Source organism: Sus scrofa, chromosome 9 (assembly GCF_054392235.1).
Source record: "Sus scrofa isolate SSC_HxYL_T2T_F1_AM1 chromosome 9, Sscrofa_HxYL_maternal_Yorkshire_Landrace_v2.0, whole genome shotgun sequence".
Taxonomy (NCBI): domain Eukaryota; kingdom Metazoa; phylum Chordata; class Mammalia; order Artiodactyla; family Suidae; genus Sus; species Sus scrofa.
In genome coordinates this window covers 94,986,911-95,012,296 of record NC_139391.1, presented here as the reverse complement: position 1 = coordinate 95,012,296, position 25,386 = coordinate 94,986,911, and the positions used below count along the sequence as shown (strand labels likewise).

At 39.6% G+C, this 25,386-nt stretch overlaps 1 long non-coding RNA gene across 6 annotated transcripts in view; it reads right to left on the bottom strand.

Annotated features, from left to right (window-relative positions):
• Nucleotides 1–25,386, bottom strand: part of LOC110262299 (uncharacterized) — a 247,190-nt gene that overhangs the window by 6,733 nt on the left and 215,071 nt on the right. Inside the window, exons 1-3 of one of the 6 annotated variants that reach the window (XR_014816821.1) lie at nucleotides 10,162–10,304; nucleotides 7,624–7,769; nucleotides 1,821–4,101 (exon numbers count right to left, since the gene is read on the bottom strand). This is a non-coding gene — a long non-coding RNA (uncharacterized LOC110262299). Of the gene's footprint in view, nucleotides 1–1,820; nucleotides 4,102–4,399; nucleotides 7,770–9,452; nucleotides 10,305–24,403; nucleotides 24,538–25,386 lie in introns of those variants that run through there. The other 5 variants (XR_014816827.1, XR_014816820.1, XR_014816828.1 and 2 more) reach the window with 5 other exon arrangements.

Here is a 25,386-nt window from a genome sequence, read left to right as displayed (position 1 = left end):
GGTGCACCTGTGGCCTGTGGAAGACTCCAGGCTAGGGGTCGAATTGGAGCTGCATCTGGCAGCCTACACCATAGCCACAGCAATACAGGATCTGAGGTGCATCTGCGGTCTACACCACAGCTCACAGCAACACAAGATCCTTAGCCCACTGAGAAGGGCCATGGATCAACCCACAACCTCATGGATACTAGTTGTATTTGTTACCACTGAGCTATAAGGGGAACTCCAAATTTTAGTTTTTTGATTTTAGTTTCAGTCCTTTCTAATACTAGCAGCAATTACCTACTGAGGCTACTCTGTTTTGTGATAACAACAAATCTTGAGTCTAAGCATATTAGCCAAACAGGGCTCAGGGGAACAAATAGCAATTTATTTAAGAATAAATTCAAAGTTTAAAAATATGGCATAAACCAAATTCTTGGATTGGAAGAATTAATATTGTTAAAATGGCCATACTACCCAAGGCAATCTATAGGTTCAAGGCAATTGTTATCAAAATACCAAGGATATTTTTCATTGAACTAGAACAAATAATTTTAAAATTTGTGTGGAAACACAAAAGGCACCAATAGCCAAAACAATCTTGAGAGAGAACAGAACTAGAAGAATCACACTCCCTAACTTCAGGCTATACTACAAAGCTACAGTAATCAAAACAATATAGTGCTGGTGCAGAAACAGACACAAAGAAGAATGGAACAAGGCAGAGAGCCCAAAAATAAGCCCACACACCTATGGCCAATTAAACTATGACAAAGGAGTCAAGAAAATACAATGGAGAAAAGATAGTCTCTGTAATAAGCAGTGCTGAGAAAACTGGACAGCTACATGTGGAAACAATTAGATTAGACATTCTCTAACACTCTTCACAAAATAAGCTCAAAATGGATTAAAGACCTAAATGGAAGACAGGACACTGTAAAGCTTCTAGAGGAAAACAGGCAGAATGCTCTGTGACATGTATCGCAGCACTATTTTTTAGATCTGTCGCCTAAAGTAAATAAAAGCAAAAATAAACAAATAGGATGTAGTTAAAAGCTTTTGCACAACAAAGGAAAACATAAAGAAAATGAAAAGACAAACTACCAAATGGAAGAAAATATTTGCAAATGATGACCAATAAGGGCTTGCTATTCAACATGCGTATGTTGCAACTGTGGTGTAGGACACAACCCTGGCTCAGATTTGATCCCAGGCCCAGGAACTTCCATGTCCCATGAGTGTGGCCAAAAAAAAAAAAAAAAAAAAAAAAAAAAATTCAATGTATATAAACAGATCATACAAAGTAATATAAAAAACCATTAAAAAATGGGCAGAAGAATAGTCATTTTTTCCAAAGAGGAAATGCAGATGGCCAACATGTACATGAAAAGCTCAACATGGTTAATCATCAGAGAAATGGAAATTAAAACCACAATGAGATAGCACCTTACACAATGAGATATCACCTTTGTCAGAAGGGCTGTCATCAAAAAGAACACAACAAATGTGGGCAAGGATGTGGAAAAAAGGTAACCTTCATACACTGTTGGTGGGAATGTAAATTGGTTCAGCTATTGTGGAAAGCAGTATGGAGGTTTCTTAAAAAACTAAAAACAGAACTACCATATTCAGCAGTTCCACTCCTGCGTATATATCCAATAGAACCCAAAACACTAATTTGAAAAGATACGCATACCCCAGTGTTGATAGCAGCATTATTTACAATTGTCCATCAACAGATGAAAGGGTAAAGAAAAAATGTTTTGTGTATATACAACAAATGATTTGTGTATATATATAGCCATAAAAAAGAATGAAAATTTTGCCATATACAATAATACAGATGGACCTGAAGTTTATTATGCTTGCTGAAGTAATTCAGACAGAGAAAGACACATATTGTATGATATCATGTAGATGTGGAATCTATAAAATAAAAAAAACTAGTGAATATAACACTAAGGAAAAGGCAGATATAGAGAACAAACTTGTGGTTACCAGTGGGCAGAGGGAAGTGGGGAGGGGCAAGAATGGGGCAGAGGATTAAGAGATACAAACTATTAAAAACAACATAGGGAGTATAGCAAATATTTTACAACTATAAATGAAATACAACCTTTAAAAGTTGTGAATCACTAATTGTATACCTGGAATTTATATAATATTATAAATCAACTTTATACTCTAATTTTAAAAAATGAAGATAGAATATAAAGAGGAGGGGAAGGATATGAAACCCAGCATTCATTTCAAACTGTTCAGCGTTGTTTTCTTTTTTGTCAAGTCACCACTGTTGCAGCTTACCCAGATTCTGGTGAAGCTATGAAAATGGAAATTTATGAAGACCATCAATAATGGAGTTCATGCAGCTTTGCTAATAGCCATTCTACAGTGAGTGAGGTCAAGTAGGATGAGCATTGTGTGCTTTGGGTCCTGGCAAGCAAGCACTCCCATCTCAGCATCCAGGCAAGTTACTTAACCGCTCTGAGTTTCCTCATCCTTGTGTTAAATCTTGGTAACATTTCCTATCAAATAGATTTTTAGGAAGATTACATTATGTAAATCTCCATGTTGAGTACTTAAGAGTTAATTTGGATTTCCCTTCCTCTCTCGTTTAAAATGCTTTTGTTATCTTTCATGACAATTAAGTCTTCGTTTTTGCTGTGCTCCTAGTTCTGACATGTGAACAATCTAAGGAGTGAAAGGTGCTTTCCATGAGCAAATAATAGCTTCTAGGGATCATTGATGGCCCTTTAAGTTCTCAGCATCTTTTTTTTTTTTTAGGGCTGCCTACAGCATATGGATGTTCCCAGGCTAGGGGTCTAATTGGAGCTACACCTGCCAGTCTACACCACAGCCATAACAGCGCGGGATCAAGCCGCATCTGCAAACCACACCACAGCTCACAGCAGTGCCAGATCCTTGACCCACTGAGCAAGGCCAGGGATCTAACCTGAAACCTCATGGTTCCTAGTTGGATTTGTTCCTGCTGCACCAAGACAGAACTCCCTGTATTTAATTTCTTATAGCAATTTGCTTGTAAGCTTACAGAAAGCAATCTAATTAAAATTTAATGGGGCAAAAATTCTCCACTATCTCCAGAAGAATCTGACCTCTGAAGTTTTCTAATTTCTCTGCCTAAAAGACTGAGGGAGGAGTTTGTTCCACAAAAGGAAAGGGTATAAGGGAAATGGGAGAGACTATTTGATAAAGATTGATGTGGATTAAGATTTGCGGGAGACATGAGGCAACAGAGTAGCAAGGCTGAGCCTGCAGGGAACATACTGTCTGGCTTCTCCCCAAAAGGGACACGCTGGCTCATTGTAGAAGATGCACAGGCTTGGGGCACTTCTCTAAGCCTATATCACCAGAGGAGATATGATGAGCTTCTAGACAGGACAGAGGGAACATGGGAGGTGGGGAGAGGGAGTGTAAAAAAAAGTCAAAGCAAAGGGGTTAAGATGAATTCATGTAGAAGAAAATATAAATAGCAAATGTGACAAAGGTAAAAAAAGGAAAAAATCATAATTATCCTATTCACTGAGCTCTTCCTATACAGATTCTGTTCCCCAAGTGTGATAAATGGCTTGAAAAAACCTAGATTATGAGTGTGATCATGAAGGGGGTAATGCCTACCAAGAGCTATGGACATGAGGGTATTATATGCAAGGACAGCTGTAGGTATGCAGTCTTCCTGGAGCACAAGTCTGGAATGTGCCAGGAAGCCCTCTTGCTAAGTCCTGCCAAAACCAACTCCTGACAGATGATGTGATGTGAATGATATCACCACAGGAGAAATAGGAAGCATCTTTCAGGACACTGAAGTCTGGGATAGGAAACAAAATATGGGAATAACATGATTGGGCAAGCTGCAACAGAGAGTCAAGTGTAATAGCAATGATCATTTCCACAGTGATAAGTGCAAAGTCTTCAACAAATAAAGAGAACAAGGGGATTGCTTGGCTTTCTGTTAGTCAAGCCAAACCTGGAATGCTCTTTATAAGGACATCAACAGCTGGAGGAGAAGGTGGGCCAAGATGATAAGGGCTGGTGAATAGTTGTTAGCATTGAGGATGATTTGGAGAAAGGTCCTGCAATAGCCTTCAAGTGCTTTCAGACCTAGTAGATGGAGAAGAGTTGGGTTTACTTGCTGTAGTTTCAGAGGGCTTGAACCATGATCAATAAGTCCATGTCGGAGTTCCCACTGTGGCATAGTGGAAATGAATCCCACTAGGAACTGTGTCGGGTTTGATCCCTGGCCTCGCTCAATGAGTTGAGGATCCAGCGTTGCCGTGAGCTGTGGTGTAAGTCGCAGATGCAGCTTGGATCTGGCGTTGCTGTGGCTCTGGCGTAGACCGGCGGCTAAAGCTCCGATTAGACCCCTAGCCTGGGAACCTCCATATGCCACAGGAGCGGCCCTAAAAAAAAATAAATAAACAAATAAATAAAAATTTTTAAAAAAAGTGCATGTTGTCGGGAGGTAGATTTTGGCACAGCATAAAAAGAACTTCTGAAGGTTTAGAACTATATGAAATGATACAAACTCCCCGTGGGGTGGTGAGCTCCTCTTAACTGGAGAATTTTAAGCACAGGCTGAGCTAGTCCTTACTGGGAGTGTAGTAAAAGAGGATTTATGTATCTGACAGCAATGGAAGCATATCCAGACTTTGTGAAGCCCAGGGTTTTGACATTTGGGGAACTCTTTTTAAGAACAATGAATATAAAATTATGACAAAAATCATAGAGCCTTTGGAAGGCACTTTTATCAACGAGGAATCCTCAAAACTAAGCTTCATTAGAGTTGTAAATCCATGTCAAGGGAGTCAGTTGACATCAAATAAATGTGAGATTTGAATTTATTTTTAAATAATAATTTTCAAATTTAAAAATAACCGTTCTGTTCTCTATGGGACAGCATGGCGGGAGTAGAAAGAGAGAAGGAGTGAAATTAGACTCACTGGGTTTCTAGCCAATTTCTGTGTTTTCACAGCTGGGTAACCTTGGGAAAATCATGAAACCTCTCTGAGCTTAATTCCTTCATCTGTAAAATGGAGGTGATGATCTCTATACTCTTGGAAAATTTATGTAAAAATGTATGCAAAGCACTGGTATATAGAAGTTGTGTGACAGCTAAATTGAAGGACTAATAAGATTTGAGCAGTCATAAGGAAAAGGTTTTTTAAAATGCCATTAGGAGTTATCATCTGTCACCCTGAAGATAATGAATGACATTGTTCCATATCCTCCAATTTAAGGCATAAGTCAACAGTTCATGAAATGTCACCGAGCTGCAATATTCACATTAGGTTTATCTCAGACAACTCTCACTGGTGAACAGATTAGAAACATCAGTCATGGAACTGACTGACCAAGATAAACACTTTTGTCCTCCTCGCCCCTCTTCATTCACACAAAGTTTGGAATCAGAATGAAGAACTAGGACATTTCTTGTCACCCCATTTCCAAGAAGCTGTTTCGCTAACTTCAGGCGTACACAGGTGGACCACATTATCTAGAGGGTAGTAACTTAGCAGCAATTCCTGTGTATCAACACAACTCTAGGTCACCACTCATCTAGAAGACTCTTGCTACTCCAAGTGAGGTCCTTAGCCATCAGCAGTGGCATCACCTACAAGAGCTTGTTAGAAATGCAGAATCTCAAGCCTACCCTTGTATTTTAACAAGATTACCAGGTCATCTGAGGAATAGCAACTGCTTGACAAGTGCTGCTCAGATTACAATGTAACTGGCTTTCCCACCTGGTGCCAATGCAGTTGAGGCCCCTCCTCTGGGCTCTTGGAATTCATTTTCTCTTATGAGAAAAGTGGGAAGGAGTGAAGGATCTGCCTGTTCTCCCTCAAGAGAAGACCTAGTCCACCTGATTTTCACTGACCTTTCATTCTTTGGACTCTGTTCCTTTCATGCAACTCATGAGATAGGACAGTTTAAACTTGAGATGGCAAGTTAAACTTGGCAGAAAGTCCAGCCACTGCTCTCTAGCTACGACATTTCTTTCTAAGAGGTAGAAGAGAAAAGATGGGGCCAGGGGTTGACTCCCATTCCAGAGAAAGGCCCAGTCTCTTTAAACCACTTTTTCCCTCCCTTGTTCCTCCTTCTTCTCCCCACTTCCCTCTTCCCTTCTTTTCCTATCTCCCCTTCCTCTTCCCATCCACTTCCTCTTTTCTTTGGGCAAAATAAACTGGGGGCCAAATTCTATGGAAATAACTTTTCCAGCACTAGGAAGTTCAAGGCCCAACCAGCACTGGGACTCACTCTCTATACTCTTTTCTATCTGATTGGTGTGTTCTGGATCCACTTTTTCTAGCCTCAGCTGTGGCCTTGCATAAAATAGGAAAGAGAAAAAGAAACCTGCATTACTTCTAAACGTCTGGTCTAGCCTATACAAAATGAGTCCTCTGTCCATCTTGGCACAGCTTCCCAGGGGTGTACTGGCATTTGGGAAGGCTTACCTAGCACCTAAGGACATACCTTTGTAAGCATTGACTCTATGCATATATTAATAGTAAATATTTATTTAACCCTCTCTATGCTATATATATAGCCAAGTTCAAGAGTACACGTATATAAGATATATAAGCACTTTATACATATCAACTCATTTAATCCCCTAGGAACCCTGTAAGGTAGGTACTATAGCTATTCTGATCTTATAGATGTGGAATCAGCAGTCCTCAGAGCTTAAGTAATTTCAGGGTTGCCCAGAAAATAAGTGGTAAAGCTGGAGTTCGAACACAGGCAACTACCTCCAGAGACCTTGCTGTTAACCTGCTTCTGACACTTTTCTCTCAGGAACCCTGTAGGGAGGGCCGTGTGTCTGATTTGGGTGTTCACACTCCCAGCCAGTTACATCCTAATCGCATTATCACTCCCTACAGAGCTCCTTTGTCAAAGCATGGCAACAGATTTTAAACCACAAAGATGTGTCTGACTGTGGTTGTTTGTTTAGCAGACCCACCAGATTTACAAATGAGAAAAAGAAGCCTATGTTGGGCTCAGGAAGACTTTCCACAGCACTAGGAGTTTAAAAAAAAGAAGACGACGACTCCATAAGATAATCAGGATAATCCAATCAAAGTGAGACAAAGAGTTACTCTTTTCCTGAAGTGAATTTTCAAAGGACAAGATTTTCACAACAGAGCCAATGAAATTTGTTTCCTATTCCCAACCACAGTTCCTTACTTTGGGTAAAGCAGCCACTCTGTTTACAAAGTACTTTCACAGATGTTTACTCCCAGTTCTTTATAGCACCCAAAGAGGTTGAGTGTCTTGCCTAAAATAACACACAAGCTAAGTGGTGGGGTTTAGACTGCAGTCTGGTCTCCTGATGCAAAGAGCTGAGCACTGTAGCCTCACTGCCTGCTCTCTGTTCCTCAGTGGTTTAAAATAGGGTGAAAAGAGTTCTGAGCACTTCATCCTTTAAATCTGGAAATTTCTAGTCACCCAGAAATATCAACAAGCATTGAGGGCTCTATCATGCACCCAATGCTGACCTAAGAACATCGTATTGTGTAATTAATTTAATCCCCACAACAAATCAGTGAGAAGCATATAACTATAATCCCCATTTTGCAGGTAAAAAAACTGAAGTATAGAAGAGTTACATAACTTACTCAGACTCACCCTAGGAAGTAGCAGAGTTCATATCCAAACCCAGATATCTGATTCCAGAAGCTGTTCTTTTATCCATCGACCTTCTTGGCCTCTGATGAAAAATTAAGATCAAATTGTTGGGCAGAGAACCCAACAGCATCAGGGCTTGGAAGACTCTATGAATGGAAAGGGAAAGTACGTAACACATTTATGGTAAGAAAAAATATTGTTACAGTGCTCTCGTTATATTAAATAATCATTTGAAGGTCAGTAAAACTCTCATCTGGATGTTGGCATGGACTAGTCATGATTAATCAATCGAACCATATCAATTTACAGAATCTGAATACCTTCTCTGTGTAAGGGTCTACGACAGATGGTGTGGCGGTTCCAAAGATAACCAAGCCTGCCCCTGCCTCCAGGAGAAAAAAGCCTCCAGGGGAGCTAGAGAGACAGCAAGGTACCACCACACCCCAAAGTCACACAACCCAGAAGGTGTAAATAAGAGTTCAATGCAGCCATTGAACAGGGCAGTGGAAGACTAATGGCTAAATGAATTCTACAGTTAATAACTGCCATAGGAGTTCAAGGTAAGGACCATTCCCTCCAGGCTGGGGTGGTAAAGGAAAACTTTGTCAGGGATAAAGCTGGATCTTAAAGAATATCAAAAATGTGAATAATTTTAGGGGAGGCGAGAGGCATTCCAGAGGGAACAGTGTGAGCAGAGGTGTGGAGGCAAGAAAATGCTGGAAGAGCACATGTGAGGTGAAGACAATAAACATAAAGCCTGACGGGTCCTGACATTATTTCAGTGCCAGCCCCTTACTCCTCAGGGCTGTTGCTGTGTAGAACTCTTGGCAAAGTACTAACCCTATCTAACAATCCATCCATGCCCTGCCTGCCAAGGAGCCCTTAGTAGCACATCCATTCACTGGATGGGTGACTCCTTCCAACAAATCTTGTGTTCCTCCTACACCCCAGTGACACTACTGTCCCTCTTATAGATTCCTTCAGAAGTATAATCAATCCAGAAGTATAATCCAAGGGACATTGGCTCTAAATCTTTCAGAAGCTATAAAGCCAGCAAATGTCACTACACCTCCCATCCCTGCCATTGTCCTTGGAGACTTCCTAAAAAGGTAAGTTTCTCCCACCATCGACCCTTGCTGTCTCTGTGTCCCCATACTGCTCTGGGCTTCTGAACAATGACCTGTGTCCTTTGCTCCATCAGTACTTCCCAGAGTTCCCACTGGAATGTCATTGCCTGGCAACAACCCTCTCTACCCTGCCCCCCCCACCCCTTGACATGCTCACACTCTTCCCTCTGTACCTTCTCAGCAGTGCCTCACGTACTTCACATGGTTAGGGTCAAAGTCTTTCTCATAACCCATTACTACTGTTACTGCCTTCATGCAAAAAACATTTAGGTATGCCTGCTATAGGATATAGCACTGAGTGGCCGAAAAACCTGTCTTCAAGTAGCTTCTATTCTTGGGAGAGGGTTGCTGGGGGAAAAAAAAGTAAAGTTAGATGGTGATGAATGGAATATAGGAAATGAAGAAGAGGTATAGAATAGGACTTTCTGTAGGAAAGGGCTCAGGGGAAGATGAGGAAAGCCTTGCTGGGCAGGTGACAGTTAAGCAGAGATCTGAGGGAGAGAGGGAGGCCACTGGAGGAAGAGTTTTCCAGGCATAGCAAAGATCAAGTGCAAAGACGTAGAGATGGGGCCAGGTTTGGTCATGGTGGGGATAGCAAAAAAGCTGGCGTGTCTAGAGCAAGTAGTCAAGTGGTAAGAGATGAAGTCAGAGAGGAAAGGTAGGTTGGCCAAAGAGTGAAGGCCATAGTAAAGAGTTACTTACTCATCGGGAGGTGTGAAGCCATGGGAGGGTTTGAATAGAATAGCATAAATAAGAAATACATTTTAAAAAATTTAACCCAACTGCTGTATAAAGAATAGACATGGAAGCAGGAAGTTAGGTTCTGGATCAATCTTCCATCCTTTTGAAGAAATTTTGCATCTTCAAGGGTCATGTAGCATCTTAGTGGTAGCATCCTTTTCACCTGATCATCACCTTCATATCTCTGCTTCCTCCCATCATTCCCTGAAGACTGTAGCTCTTCTTTCACAGTCTTTTTGGTAAAACTTGCTATCAACTAGGGGAATTTAGTGCATACTTGGATGCTCCATTCAACTCATTGGCTTCTCAGCTCATTGACTACCTTGACTCAAAGGTAAAATTGAACTTCATGTCGTTTTTTCCAACTAGCCACTCAGTCCCAAGGCTAGGTCTTGATCTTATCATCACCTGGGATTAATCTGCTTCTGAAATCACCAAAGAGCACATTCCATTCTCAAATACAGTCGCCTATCTTTGCAGTTTTGTGATTTACCCCTAGTTTAGTTGGCCCCCCAAACCTGTATGTTTTCTGTTCACTCATCCTTCTATAGTCATTATGGCTATTTCGAACATTTTTTATACTCTGCAGACCATCTACCCTATTTGCCTTATCATTGACCTTGAAATTGAAACCTACTAAATTCTTGCCAATCTATCTTTCCGCACCCACCTTTGCTTCTTCCTTCTAATCCCACAGAATGAGGCTAACCCCTTCACCTTGCTGAACATTCCAGTCCTTCCCACATTAGACATCTTGCTCCACAGCAACTCCTTCCAACCCCTCCTGGCTCTGGCTTCTTCCCTTCAGCATTTGAACCTACATGTCTCTTATCTTGGAAACACACCCACACACAGCAACCCTAAACGCTCCCCACAACATAACACCTCCTTCAGCTTCTTATCTTTCTCTCCCTCTTGACAGCCAAGCTTATGGGGGAAATGTTCTATCCCTTTCTGTGTCTGCTTCTTCACTTCCCATTTAATGTGGCTCCTACTTTACTCGGTCAGATTTTTCTGTCTATATTCACCAGATTCCCTCTCATTTCTCTGTACCTAGCCTTACTGAAGAGGTCCAGAGATAGGCTAAGCTCACATCTGGGATATTCTTCTCTCCACTATATTTTCTACTCATCATATTTTTTTCAAGAATTCCTCTAGCCTGAGGAAAGCCATTTCTAACATATCCCACCCTCCTATCCAGATATTACTGGGTAAGATGCCCCATGTGCCAGCATAGAGTCTTGTGCTAGATCTTCATTTACGTTTATCACATTGTTTGGACCTTTCTTGTTCACATGTGATCCTCCTATGTTAGATCATAACCACTTGAGGTCAAGGTATATATATCACAATTTCTCATATGTTCAATACACATTCTTTTTAATTAAATTTACAGAGAAATCTGAATTGTGAGGTAACAGCATGTGGAATCTGGGTTTTCATTTCTGCACATTAAAGAATAATCGAAAGTTGCCAGTCAAAGGTGTGACTTGATCAAAGGGGTAACTTATAAGAATCTCTTTCACTTCCCTGTTCTGTTTGTGTTTATAGACCTTCTCATTTCCTTGGACCCTGGGAAAACACTATTCTACTATATGCAAAATTGAACTGACTCTCAAAGTCTTTCTTCCCATTTTCAAAGAAACAGAGTGGAGGATGATAAGCTGGATGGAGAAGGAGTGAGGTTGGGCAGCTGTGTTTGGGACATGTGTGGGACAATCAGATAGAAACATCTAGTGGACAGCTGAGTAACTAGGGTTGATGAACAGGCAAAGTCTGAGCTGCAAACATGTATTTTAGAGTCAATAGAATGTACATGGCAATTGAAATGTGAGAGAATGTGCATTCACCAAGAGACAGCATGTAGAGCAAGAATAGATGGCTGGTGTTTGGACCACTTGAGGACACAGATATTTGAAGGATGGACACTGGAAGAAGGATGGCAAGAGAAAGAAGACCATGGAAGAATGTTCAAAGAGGAAGAACCCCAGGAAGACTATATGGTGACCAAGGTCTGCACCCTGACTTTGTGGAAGTCCTCCAGCCAATTCATTCTAGACTCTGAGCTGAAGATTTCTGCTGAGGCAAGCATGATACTCCTACATATGCTCATGATCTAGTTTTAATCAGTTTTTCACCACTTGATAGAAATAGTTTGTTATCTTTGGCCAAGTCCTGCCACATTTACTCTAGCAGCTATCCTAAACCTTCACTCTGCCAAGGGCTCTAATCATTCTCTACCCTCCGTCTTTTTTTCCTCAATAAAGTAACATCTTTATTGAGCTATAACCATTGAATTCACCCATTTAAAGAATATAATTCAATTTAAAAAATGTATTCACAAAGTTGTACAACCCTCTCCAGAATCCATTTTAGAACATTTTCTCAATCTCAAAAGAAATCCTGTACCCTGGAGTTCCCGTGGTGGCGCAGTGGTTAACGAATCCGACTAGGAACCATGAGGTTGCGGGTTCAGTCCCTGCCCTTGCTCAGTGGGTTAACGATCTGGCGTTGCCGTGAGCTGTGGTGTAGGTTGCAGACGCGGCTCGGATCCCGAGTTGCTGTGGCTCTGGCGTAGGCCGGTGGCTACAGCTCCGATTGGACCCCTAGCCTGGGAACCTCCATATGCCGTGGGAGTGGCCCAAGAAATAGCAAAAAGACAAAAAAAAAAAAAAAAAGGAAAGAAATCCTGTACCCTTTACCATCACCACACAAACCCTATCTATCCCCTAACATTCCAGCCCAAGGCAACCACTGATCTAGTTCCTGTCTCTATAGATTTGCCTATTCTGATCATTATATATAAATGGAACCATACAATATATGGTCTTTTGTGACTGGCTTCCTTCACTTAACATAATGTTTTCAAAGTTCATCCATGTTACAGTTTGAATCAGAACTGGATTACTTTGTGAAGATATATATCTGAATAATATTCTTTTGTGTGAGGAGTTCCAATTGTGGCTCAGTGGGTTTGGAACCCAACATAGTATCCATGAGGATATAGTTCGATCCCTGGCCTCACTTAGTGGGTTAAGGATCCGGCATTGCTGCAAACTGCAGCGTCGGTCACAGGCATGGCTTGGATCTGGCATTGCTGTAGCTGTGGTGTAGGGTGGCAGCTGCTGCTCTGATTCAAGCTCTAATCTTAGAACTTCCATATGCCGCAGGTGTGGCCTAAAAAGAAAAGAAATTCATTTGTGTGGATATACACTACATTTTAAAATCCATTCATCAGCTGATAGACATTTGGAGGTTTCCATATTTTGGCCTCTGTGAATAATGCTGCTGTGAGCATCTGTGTATAAGTTTTTGTGTGGATATACATTTTATTTCTCTTGGGTATATACCTACTTGTGGCATTGATAGGTTATTTAATAACCCTAAGTTTAATCATTTGAAGATCTGCCCGACTGCTTGTCAAAGTGACTGTCCCATCTTAAGTTCTCACCAGCAGTGGATAGGAAGTTTCTAATCCTCCACATCCCTGCCAACCACTGTTTTCTGTGTTTTTGATTATAGACATCCTAGGATATAGGAACTGGTATCTCATTGTGGTTTTGATTTCTCAGATGACTAATGACATTGAACATCTTTCATGTGTTTATTGGCCATTTGAATATCTTCTTTGGAGAAATGTCTACTCAGATCCTTTGCTATTTTTATAAACAATTGGATTATTTGGCTATTTCTTATGAGTGGTGTATTAGTCTTCTTGTGTTGCCATAACAGAATACCATAGATGGGGTGGCTTAAACAATATAGATTTAATTTCACACAGGTCTGGAGCCTGAAAAGTGGAAGAACAATATTCTGACAGGGTTCAGTTTCTGTTTAGGGCTCTCTTCCTGCCTTGCAAATTACTGCTTAGTGTTTACATGGCCTTTCCTCTGAGGAAAGAGATTGGCAGGGGGTGAGGGTGGGGGTCCTGATGTCTCTTTTTAAAAGGACACTAATCCTTGTGATTCAGGGCCCAACCCTTATGATCTCATTTAACCTTAATTGTATCCTTAAATGCCCTATCTCCACATATAGACACACTGGGCATTAGGGCTTAAATATATGAATTTGGGGTGAGGGGAGGACACAAATATCCAGTCCATAATAAGCTGTAAGAATTCTTTATACATTCTAAATACAAATTCCTTATCAGATATATGATTTTAAAATATTTTCTCCCCTTCAGTGGGTTGAAGCACAATTTTTTTTTTAATTTTTATGAAGCCTTATTTATTTAGTTGGGTGGTTGCTGTTACCTGTACTTTTGGTATCATATTTAAGATATCATCATCTAACCCAAGATCATGAAGATTACTCTTCTCTTCTCTCCCTCTCACTTTTTTTTTCAGGGCCGTACCTATGGCATATGGAAGTGCCCAAGCTAGGGGTTGAATCAGAGCTGCAGTTGCCAGCCTGCACCACAGCCACAGCCACATCCACAGCAACGCCAGATCCAAGCCACATCTGTGGCCTATACCACAGCTCACAGCAACACCAGATCTTAACCCACTGAGTGATCAAATCCACATCCTTAAGGATACTAGTCAGGTTCTTAGCCAGCTGAGCCACAGTGGGAACTCCTACTCTTTTCTTGTCTTATGAGTTGTTTTACTCTCAAATCTTGGTCATTAGGAGCACCGACTTTGAAGAAATGAAGCACTGGATTTGAGCTATGAGTCTTCATTTACCAGTTGTCTAACCTTAGGAAAATTGTACTTAACTATTCTAAGTCTTATTTCCTCTTCTCTGAAGTGGAGTGAGTTAATAAAAGCAATCTATTGTGTAGGAAGGTTTTTGGGCTCCAATGAGTTATTGTTTGTCAAAACTCCTAACATAATGTCTGATACATATAAGTGCTCTACAAATGTTAGTTTTTAGAGACCACCAACTGTAGCTCCTCAATATTTCCTCAGCTGCATCTTAAACATCTCTTTGTATTTTTTCCTGCACTTCTACATCAGAGCAAGAGTATAATTGACTTTCAGGTTATTTATTGTTAATAACATATCATCCAATATATTGTGTAATGTACATTCTGTGATTAATACTTACCAAGATCTAACTTTTGGGTGCATTCCTATATTTGTTATGCAGGATGTCACATTATATTGATCATTTTAGCATTACCATACAAGCTGTGTTTTTCATGAAATGTAATTATGGCAATTTTACATTGCAATATATAAATCAGAATGTATTACAACTATTAATTTGGATAATAACAACAGCCTATTTATATAGAATAAATGGAAAAGAAAAAATTTACCAAAACATTTTGTTTCTATGTAATTATAGAGTCTATTTATTTATGGAATAAACAACCAGCTAACAGTGTAATCTACACTAACGCCATTATAATTCTTCATGAACTTGGTGGGGAGTTTTCTGAAGCTCTTTGAGGAGTTAGTCTGAATAAAGACTGACAGATCAATGATGTGAATGTCATCAAGGGTGTTTCAAGAGTCTGGCTAGTGAACTTCATTTCCAGTCTGCTCTGGATCAGCGGTTCTCAAACTTCAGTTCTATCAGATTTACCCAGAGAGTTTGTTCAAACACAGATGCTGGGACTCATCCCCTGAGTTTCTGCTTCAGGAGTTAAGGGGTGGGGCCTAGGAATCTACAGTTCTATTAAGTTCCCAGATGTGGCTGAGGCTGCTGGTTGGGGTCTACACTTCGAGAAACACTGCTCTATACACAGGGTGCACGGGGAATATCTAGTCCAGTGTTTCTAAGTTGGCCAGCATTCAGAGAATTTCATGGGTCTTCCCAAATGCTATCGCCTCTCCTGGAGCTCCCCAGAGGATCCACAAAACTGTGGACATCTCTCAAATCCTTTGAAATTCTAGATAAAAAGAGCTCTGAGGAACTGCTCTGAAGAGGTAGGAGGAGAGGCCAGTAGATATATGTGATCTTCTTCATTAAGGAGTGTGTGTAATCCAGCTTATATCCAGTAGGTTACTTCTAGTCATGAGAAAGAGATATCTTAGTACATGATTCTAGTGATTTTCCAAGTATGGGGAAATGCAAGAGTCCAGGTTCACAAAACTTTTTCCTGAAATAGATACAACTATCTAAGGGCCTTCCCCCGACCTCATTTTCCAAGACGGAGTGCCTTATCCTGTTCATCCTTTCAGGATGTACTGTATGTCAATAGCCACAGTGGCTGATGAGATGATACGTGTAGAATTGGATGGTGGGCAACATTCTTTGTTTTATAATTTCCCACTTTTGCTTATAAATTTGACCAAGATTTGGGAGGCACTGTATGACCAATTTGTCCCCCGGCACTAGGAAGGCTCATTCCTAGGTCAAGTGAGGATTTCTTTGATGGGCTCCCAGTATGCTATTACTAGACCAGGCTTTGTTAATGGTAGCCATAAAAGTCTCTGGACCACCTGTCTTATTAGTCTATTATGGTATAGGAAATGATTCCTTCTTGTTGCTTCTTCTCATGTCTAGTTAACCCTATTACACTCCTTTAATTTTATATAGAACTATATATTTGTTCAATTGTTTCAAGTTGCTTAGCCATTACTTTTATTGGAGGCTCAGTCACACACTGGCTAATAAAAGAAAAAATAACATTGTAAAATAGGCAGAATATAAGTAATATAGCTTGCGCTATCAATAGGTCATAAGTATATTTATGTGAAGAGCATTCAGTACAAAAATAGTTCTTTAATAGTTCACCAAGACAAGGAAGTCAATTGCTTAAGGCAGAAATCTGGTTTTTCATGTGGGTTATTTATTTATTTACTTTTAGGGCTGCACCCACAGCATATGGAAGTTCCCAGGCTAGGGGTCAAATCGGAACTGCAGCTGCTGGCCTATAGCCATAGCCACAGCAATGCTGGATCCTTAACCCACCAAGCTAGGCCAGAGATCGAACCCTTATCCTCATGGATACTAGTTGGGTTCTTAACCCACTTAACCCACAACAGGAACTCTTTCATGTGGGTTATTAAATGTATTATATCAAAGGATTTATCTGGTAACAAGGCACATTCAATTTCAATTATGGTGCAAGTGCCTCCTTGAGATGCTGTAGGATATTGAGGCCATGAGATTTTGTAAAACCACTTTTCTCATCATAGAAATGTCAGAATTTAGTAGGCTAATAGACTGGTTACTATTGGTTAAGTCCTGTTCATTTTTTAAAATGATTTTTATTTTTTTCCATTATAGCTGATTTACAATGTTCTGTCAATTTTCTATTGTACAGCAAGCTGACCCAGTCACATATACACATATACATTCTTTTTTCTCACATTATCATAAGGCCTGTTAATTTTGTTAAGTCTTCAATGTGGGTTAGTATATCCTCCAATCCTACTAAAGACACAGGAATAGCTGCTAAATTGTCTTATCAATGAAATACAAAACCTTTGACCCATTAGACTAATACCAATGGTAAATTTACTGCAGTCATGTTGAAGTTGGCATGTAAGTAGACTTGTACCCAAGGGTCCCCTAGGGTAAGTCTTCCTACCCACTCAGGCAGAAGCGAAGGCCAGACTGATGCCACAAACTATGGAGTTCCAGTGGGTGTGACCCAGTATATTCCTGGTCATCTAACCCAGTCTGTTCTATACCAATCACTACCTGTAAGGATAATGATATATTGGCTTTGTTCCGAAGGTACCCAGCCCAATTTCCTCGTGTTATACAGATTATCTTTAGTATGATTTAATGTTCCCAACATAAGGGAAATTTAAACTTAAATGATGATAGCCTTGTGTCACCCACATAAATCCATCCCATAACTGAGGGAGAGTCCCTTCTAATAAGTGGGAGGTTATGAGTTTGACTAAAATTTAGTTCATTGCTCTGAATGAGCTTGAGTAACCTTTAAAGAAAATTCATATTTATGGCCATGGTCAAAGCACAAATGATTTATAAGCCAAGTGAAGCAGTCTCATCTAGTAATATCAATAGTAGCCCAAACAGAACTAAAACTTCTTTCTTTTAGAATAAGCTTCCTAAGGGCCATTCAATCAGAACCTTGGAGGGAAATCCACCAGGGGAAACCAGAAGTACTGGATTGGAACAAATCCAAGAATTGGATTGATTTTTAAACTGTGTGTTGGATTTGTGCCCATGATAGAAAAAAAAAATTTGATTCATGTATGAGTCCAAGAAATCAAGAATTAACACTGTAGATAACCACTCAGTCTGGCATCTTGGGATAGCCGTCTACCTCTGATGCCATATTCTTCTCATTCTGGTGGGTATGTGTCATTTCTCCTCTCTTCAAGTGTGGTTTTAAGATGAGTTAGAGGTCAGCAGTCTTTTCTATAGACCAGTTCAGTAGAGGGACCCTTTTTAAATGGGAAATAAGAATCCAAAACTCAATTCCCTTCAGTTTTGCTGCACATGAGCTAGTTAAGAGTACCTGATAATGGTACTTCCATCTGGGTTGGAGAAAATCTTTTAAGTGATGTCTTTTCCAGTGTGCATAATCCTCCTGGTTGCAGGTCCTTGGGCATCTGAGCATCATTCAAAGATATATTACTATGACAACCTTCAGAAACAGACTTAGAATGTCCTTTAAATTATTCAATTAAACTTTACAATAATGCAATCTTTTAACAAGGCCCAGCTAGGAAGTATGTCTTAGGCAGTAAATAAAAAAACCTCAAAGACAATAACAATACAGCTTAATTTCCACTGAAATATATTTTTTTCTCTCTGCCATCATTTCCACCAAATATAGCCAAATTAAGACTAATTTGTTGGCAAAATAAATCTGGTTCAATAAAGTCAGCCTGATTATGTAAGTGTAACAAGAATAGCAACTGATCATACAGGTTCTTTTAAATTCGTTTTGCTGAAACTTTTGAAAAGGAATCCCAGATTGACTTTTTATTTTTATTTTTTAAAATGATTTTTTTCCATTATAGCTGGTTTACAGTGTTCTGTCAATTTTCTACTGTACAGCAAGGTGACCCAGTACACATACATACATATGTATATTCCTTTTTCTCACATTATCAGACTCCATCATAAGTGATTAGATATAGTTCCCAGTGCTATATGGCAGGATCTCATTGCTTCTCCATTCCAAAGGCAATAATTTGGATCTATTAATCCCAAATTCCCAGTCCATCCCACTCCATTCCCCTCCCCCTTGGCAAACACAATTCTGTTCTCCATGTCCATGAGTTTCTTTCTGTGGAAAGGTTCATTTGTGCTGTATATTAGATTCCAGATATAAGTGACATCATATGGTATTTGTCTTTCTCTTTCTGACTGATTTCAGTCAGTATGAGAGTCTCTAGTTCCATTCATGTTGCTGCAAATGGCATTATTTTGTTCTTTTTAATGGCTGAGTAGTATTCCATTGTGTTGATACACCACATCTTCTCAATCCATTCATCTGTCGATGGATATTTAGGTTGTTTCCATGTCTTGACTACTTTGAATAGTGCTGCAGTGAACATACGTGTGCATGTGTCTTTTTCAAGGAAAGTTTTGTCTGGATATATGCCTGAGAGTGGGATTGCTGGGTAATATGGTAGTTCTATGTATAGTATTCTGAGGTATCTCCATACTGTTTTCCATAATGGTTGTACCAATTTACATTCCCACCAACAGTGTGGAAGGAGGGTTCCCTTTTCTCAACACCCTCTCCAGCATTTGTTATTTGTAGACTTATGGCCATTCTGACTGGTGTGAAGTGGTACCTCATAGTAGTTTTGATTTGCATTTCTCTAATAATCAGTGATGTTGAGCATTTTTTCATGTGCTTTTTGGCCATCTGTATATCAGATTGACTTTTTAAAAGGCCTCTCTTGGAGTTCCCCCTGCAGCTTAGTGTAAACAAACCTAATAGCCATGAGGATACAGGTTCAGTCCCTGACCCCGCTCAGTGGGATAAGGATTGGCATTGCTGTGAGCTGTGGTGTATGTTGTGGAGATGGCTCAGTCTGGTGTTGGCTGTGGCTGTGGTGTAGGCCAGCAACTATTGCTCTACTTCATTCCCTAGCCTGTGAACCTCCATATGATGCACCTGTGGCCTTAGAAAAAATATAATAATGATAATAATTAATTAAAAAATAAAAATAAAAAGGTCTTTCAAGGCCAGGAAAGCCATGCCTATAATTTGTTATCAGATTTGCCTGTGATGCCTATAACTTTTGGTAAATTCTTTTCTTCTCTAGGTCCAAAATATCTTGAATTTCCTGACCTGCCAGGAAATGGCTTTTCTTTTCTTTTTTTTTTTTTTTTCTTTTTTTTTGTCTTTTTGCCATTTCTTGGGCTGCACTCACAGCATATGGAGGTTCCCAGGCTAGGGGTCTAATTGGAGCTGTAGCTGCCAGCCTACACCAGAGTCACAGCAACGCAGGATCCAAGCCGTGTCTGCGACCTATGAGCAAGGGCAGGGATCGAACCCGCAACCTCATGGTTCCTAGTGGGATTCGTTAACCACTGCACCACGACGGGAACTCCGGAAATGGCTTTTCTTATTCACCTGGTAAATCTGTTGAAAATCCTGTAACCAAGGTACCAGGTTGTTTTTCCAAGGTGCTTTACTGCTTTATTGCTCCATAAATTTACCCTAGTTCTTTAAAGCTGCCTGGTTATTCCTAAGTCTACATATGTCCCTCTCAAATTTGACATTCCAATCCAAGTCTCAATAATGTAACCAGTTTTTAATTATGGCTTGTTATAAAGATTCAGATTCTTATTAGAGTAATGCAAATAATTATATTATTATGAAAATAAGAATACTTACGAAGAGTTTCCAAATCCTGGAGGGATTATGTAGAGAGAAAACATCAAAGTTTTGGAGTTCCTTTTGTGGCTCAGTGGTTAATGAATCTGACTAGGAACCATGAGGTTGCGGGTTTGATTCCTGGCCTTGCTCAGTGGGTTAAGGATCCGGTGTTGCTATGACCTGTGGTGTAGGTCGCAGATGTGGCTCGGATCCATCATTGCTGGGGCTGTGGCTGTGGCACAGGCCGGTGGCTACAGCTCAGTTTGTTTGGGTTTTTTTTTTGCTCCTGTGGAAGTTCCCAGGCTAGGGGTCGAATTGGAGCTGCAGCTGCCAGCCTATGCCTCAACCAAAGCAACACCAGATCCGAGCCACATTTGCGACGGAGACTGAAGCCCACTGCAATGCTGGACCCCAAGTGAGGCTAGGGATTGAAACTATATCTTCATGGATACTAGTTGGGTTCTTAACCTACTGAGCCACAGTGGTAACTCCAAAAGATTTTTTTTTTTCCTTTTTAAAAAATTTATTGTATTGAGGTATAGTTGATTCACAATGTTGTGTTAACTTCTGCTGTGCAGTAAAGTGATTCAGCAGAAGTTTTTCATATTTTTTCCATTATGGTTTTAAAACACTTGGTCGAACAGGACCATAGGATATTGTGAAATAATACTTACTCACTTAATCAAAGTGATGATAAAAGATTTAAAGCAAATACAGATAGTTACAACAGATGGTTTAAAAAAGCAAAGAGTATTTATAATCTGTTATCAGAAGCAGATCAATATTCCAAGGAAACTTTGTCCACTTAACAGAGAGAAAACCACATTCTGGTTTTGCACAACCTTACCTTTTGTATTAAAATGTATTTATCAATTAAGTTTATTCTAATCTTAGTCCTGACCATGCAAAAAATTTTTACCTTTCCATAAACTTTCTATAACTTCCTTCTTCCCTTCATATTTTGCCATATGCTTTCCTTTTCTCTCGCTCTTTTAACCTCTCTTCAGGGTAAAATTACTTCCAAAATGCACTTCCATTCCTTATATCTTTTTTCCTTATGTACAAAGACACTTTCCTTGTTAATTTTTAGTAGTGCTAATTGTATATTTTAATTAGAAACCTCAATCTTAAAAAAACCTTAATGTCTAGTGAAAACTAAGAAGTAAACAATTGTAAACGTTCTGTAGAATGGCAAACAGAAATGCTACATATAATTTCTAAAACTATTTGCTTTCTTATAGAAATGGTTCAGTGTGGCACTAAACATATATATTAAAAATAGTTTCTCCATAAAGGGAAGTCATTGTTCTGTAATTCTTGTTTCAGTCTCTTTTTTTTATTTGGGAATGATCCAGATATGAAATAAACTTCCATAATTTAGCTTAATTTAGCAAAGCTCTTTTTAAGTTTCAAGTTGCCAAAAATCCGGATAAACTATTTTTAGGTAGATATACCATAAAATATAATTTTTCTGAAGAAGTTTGCCTAAAAACTCTTATCCCGTTTACATTTAATTTACTTACAAGAATTTTATCAAACCAAGTTATTTTTCTTGCTGAAAAATTTTGTACATGGATAACAAGATCTTATTTAACTTTTACTAAACCTAGATAAAACAACAGTATTGTACTTAATGTTTATGACTCTAAAGACATGTTTGTATTAAATAAACCAACAAACTTAATCTAGCTTTAATACTGAATATTAACTTCATACTGAATATTTCCCAGATCACGTGAACCTGAAATTCACTTGAGTTAGTTTCTATAATATACCTGACAATGTATGTAAGTGCTTAATTTCCTTTAAGCCAGTTAAATAGAGCTCAGTCACAAATTAATTTTGGCAATATCATCAAAAGGTAGAGATATGTTATATTGATAATGTACACACACACAGAAATATGGATGACAGAACCAGATATGTCACAGCTTCATTCGAAAACTGTCATGATCAGATATTACAATATAAAACACATTAGTTTATAAATAACAACTGGAGTAAGTTAAATGTACTTGCTTGAATTTAAATAGGCCTGTGTTCCCTTTTGTCCCTCTTAGCCTCAAAAACTGGAGATGATATAGACAGAAATTCCCTGACTAAGTAGAACATTTACACATCAAAGGTACAGAGAGAAATGCAAACTCCTCCTAGAAAGACTTTTGTTCCCTTAGAGTCAAAATTTTGGCAAGGTATTTTATCAGGCTGGCTTTTTCTAACTGTATACACAAAAACTGGTTTTGGAATGTCAAAAAGAGTTCTATCCTGGACATTTCTTTTTTTCTTTTCTTTCTTTTTCTTTTTTTTCTCTTTTGTCTTTTTTAGGGCCACACCTGTAACATAAGAAGTTCCCACGTTAAGGGTCAAATCCAAGCTACAGCTGCCAGACTACATCACAGCCACAGCAACACAGGATCCAAGCCATGTCTGCAAACTACACCATAGCTCATGGCAATATCGGATCCTTAACCCACTGAGCAAGGCCAGGGGTTAATCCATGTCCTCATGGATACTAGTTGGGTTCATTACTGCTCAGCCACAATGGGAACTCCCCATCCTGGCTCTTTTTTTTTTTTTTCCCCCCCCCACTGTACAGCAAGGGGATCAAGTTATCCTTACATGTATACATTACAATTACATTTTTTTCCCCACCCTTTGTTATGCTGCAATATGAGTATCTAGACTTACTTCTCAATGCTACTCAGCAGGATCTCCTTGTAAATCTATTCTCAGTTGTGTCTGATAATCCCAAGCTCCCAATCCCTCCCACTCCCTCCCCCTCCCATCAGGCAGCCACAAGTCTGTTTTCCAAGTCCATGATTTTCTTTTCTGAGGAGATGTTCATTTGTGCTGGATATTAGATTCCAGTTATAGGTGATATCATATGGTATTTGTCTTTGTCTTTCTGGCTCATTTCACTCAGGATGAGATTCTCTAGTTCCATCCATGTTGCTGCAAATGGCATTATGTCATCCTTTTTTATGGCTGAGTAGTATTCCATTGTGTATATATACCACCTCTTCCGAATCCAATCATCTGTTGATGGCCATTTGGGTTGTTTCCATGTCCTGGCTATTGTGAATAGTGCTGCAATGAACATGCGGGTGCATGTGTCTCTTTTCAGTAGAGTTTTGTCCGGATAGATGCCCAAGAGTGGGATTGCGGGGTCATATGGTAGTTCTATGTATAGATGTCTGAGGTATCTCCAAACTGTTCTCCATAGTGGCTGTACCAGTTTACATTCCCACCAAGAGTGCAGGAGGGTTCCCTTTTCTCCACATCCCCTCCAGCACTTGTTATTTGTGGATTTATTAGTGATGGCCATTCTGATTGGTGTGAGGTGGTATCTCATGGTAGTTTTGATTTGCATTTCTCTCATAATCAGGGATGTTGAGCATTTTCATGTGTTTACTAGCCATCTGTATATCTTCCTTCATCCTGGCTATTTCTAAGTGAGGTTTCTCTTAGTTCCCAATTAAGTAAGTACTTTATGCAAGTATAAGTTCTGTAAGTATGTAAACTCAGTTGGGATGTTTGTCAGAGGTTGTCTAGTGCTCCCTTTCCTTCCAATTTAGAGGCTTCATTTCCAAATTTAAAGTTGGGTTATTGAGATAAAATTACTATTGAAAACTGTGTGGTGGATCAGTGTACTGTTTGTGAGCTCAGCTCCTCCAGGCTTCACTCTAGAGTCATCTTAGCACTTTTATGTGTCTTGGTTTCTCCCTCCAGAGTCTAAAACCACCATGGGCACTCAGAGCACTGGATGGTCCATCCTTACATGCACATCTTTATATGAATGTTTTAAATTAATAAGTGGGTATCCCTATGGGACTGCTGCACAGCATGAGGACTTGCCTCCACTACTCCATACATTTCTCAGTCATCTGAGAAGCCATAACAGACTGGGAGGAGTTATAGCCCTTATCTTCAAAGCTAAGAGCACTTTTATGGTATCTTCACTTTTATTCTAGCAAACCCTGTTAAAGTAGTCAGTTCAAGGAAGGAATCCACATGCCCCTTACCTAATCACCCAGTTTGAATATTTCCAGTGTCTTTCAACTGAGCACCTATCAGTATGTTTCAACTGAGCACTTTGTCAGTATCTTCCAACTGAAAAGTCAGGTATCTTTTTATCTACCAAATAAAACTCAAGATATCAACCAAGACAGTAGATCTGAGATGAGGAGAGACTCACCCAATTAGTCTGGAGTCACCAAGGAGGTGGATGGGCACAAGGGGCCCTTGGTGCCAAGGCTCTGGATCCTTGTAAAATTCAAGAGAAGGAGAGAAGTCTGCTCTGGTACCCTTCATGGTGGCCAAAACTGTCAACTGAAATTAAAGAACAGCAACACACACCATGAAAGCTGTGACTTGCAGTTTTATTTGGGGACTTCACTAAGGACTATAGTACCCTCTCAGGAACCCTCTGAAGAGGCAGGAGGAGAGGCAGCATGCATGTGATTTTCTTTAAAGAAGCATGTGCAATCCAGCTTATATCTCTGTAGAAGTTTTTTGTTTGTCACGGGAAACAGATGTCTCAGTTCATGATTTTTGTGCTTTTCTAAGTATGGGAAGAAGCAAGAATCCAGGATTGTAAAACTTTTTCCCAAAATAGATGTAACTATCTAAGGGTCTGTTTTTCCTGTTTTCCAAAAGCACAGAGTGCTTCATCCAGTTCTGTATCCTGAGTACCTTCCAGGGTATATTACAGGTCAGTGACCACAGTAGCTAATGACCAGATCATTGGAGAACAGGGTGGGGAGCCGCATTCTTTGTTTTACAATGTCCTGGTTCAGTTGATTGAAGGTGGCAGCATATTTTGAAATAAGCTTCCACTGGACTACCTAGGACAATGAGAAGACAAGCAATTTTGGAATATGAAATTTTGCCTATTAGAGCACTTTGCCAGCAGTAGGTGAATAAATAAAGTATACTATTGATGTAGTAGAGATGTGTACATGCTTAGGTTATAGGAAAATGATTTAAGAGAAGTAGGGCTCTAAAAGAAGATATGAAGAACTCCCTTTTCAATTTACATATTAAAATATTTTTTCAGGGCAATAAGGAGTGCATAAAAATTGTCATGGTGAATTCCTTGTCAAAAACAAAAGGAAAGGTAGACTATTTATACTCATGAATAAGAACCTCTTTATAAGCATTGTGTGATTCCTAGAGAGA